The sequence below is a fragment of the Petromyzon marinus genome, unplaced genomic scaffold, assembly GCF_048934315.1.
Source record: "Petromyzon marinus isolate PM22_M1 ecotype Great Lakes invasive population unplaced genomic scaffold, UKy_Petmar_22M1.pri1.0 PM_G_Scaffold_6, whole genome shotgun sequence".
Lineage (NCBI taxonomy): Eukaryota > Metazoa > Chordata > Hyperoartia > Petromyzontiformes > Petromyzontidae > Petromyzon > Petromyzon marinus.
Window position 1 is genome coordinate 1,942,501 of NW_027423013.1, and position 1,353 is coordinate 1,943,853.

Here is a 1,353-nt window from a genome sequence, read left to right on the forward strand (position 1 = left end):
TCCCTCGGAATGGGAAAACGGGTCATTTTCGTGTCGCCACATTGCATGCGAACCGCATGAAACTTCCAGAGGCATTTGCAGCAGAAATGCATGTGCAGTCAAAAAATTGAATATTTTTCACGGATAGACCCCGTGAAACGCTAGAAATTGGCGGGGATGTGTCTCTTGTGGCTCACGGGGCTGTTAGGGTGGCACAGAAATCCCTCGGAATGGGAAAAAACGGGTCATTTTCGTGTCGCCACATTGCATGCGAACCGCATGAAACTTCCAGAGGCATTTGCAGCAGGAATGCATGTGCACTCAAAAAATGTGATATTTTTCACGGAGAGACCCCGTGAAACGCTAGAAGTGGGCGGGGATGTCTCTCTTGTGGCTCACGGGGCTGTTAGGGTGGCACAGAAATCCCTCGGAATGGGAAAACGGGTCATTTTCGTGTCGCCACATTGCATACGAACCGCATGAAACTTCCAGAGGCATTTGCAGCAGGAATGCATGTGCACTCAAAAAAGTGAATATTTCTCACGGATAGACCCCGTGATACGCTAGAAATTGGCGGGGATGTCTCTCTTGTGGCTCACGGGGCTGTTAGGGTGGCACAGAAATCCCTCGGAATGGGAAAACGGGTCATTTTCGTGTCGCCACATTGCATGCGAACCGCATGCAACTTCCAGAGGCATTTGCAGCAGAAATGCATGTGCAGTCAAAAAAAATTTGATATTTTTCACCGATAGACCCCGTGAAACGCTAGAAATTGGCGGGGATGTGTCTCTTGTGGCTCACGGGGCTGTTCGGGTCGCACAGAAATCCCTGGGAATGGGAAAACGGGTCATTTTCGTGTTGCCACATTGCGTACGAACCGCATGAAACTTCCAGAGGCATTTGCAGCAGGAATGCATGTGCACTCAAAAACTTCTATATGTTTCACGGATAGACCCCGTGAAACGCTAGAAATTGGCGGGGATGTGTCTCTTGTGGCTCACGGGGCTGTTAGGGTGGCACAGAACTCCCTCGGAATGGGAAAAGGGGTCATTTTCGTGTTGCCACATTGCATAGGAACGCCATGAAACTTCCAGAGGCATTTGCAGCAGAAAGGCACGTGCACTCAAAAATTTTAATATTTTTCACGCATAGACCCCGTCAAACGCTAGAAGTTGGCGGGGATGTCTCTCTTGTGGCTCACGGGGCTGTTAGGGTCGCACAGAAATGCCTCGGAATGGGAAAACGGGTCATTTTTGTGTGGCCACATTGCATAGGAACGGCATGAAACTTCCAGAGGCATTTGCAGCAGGAATGCATGTGCACTCAAAAACGTCTATATTTTTCACGGATAGACCCCGTGAAACGCTATAAATT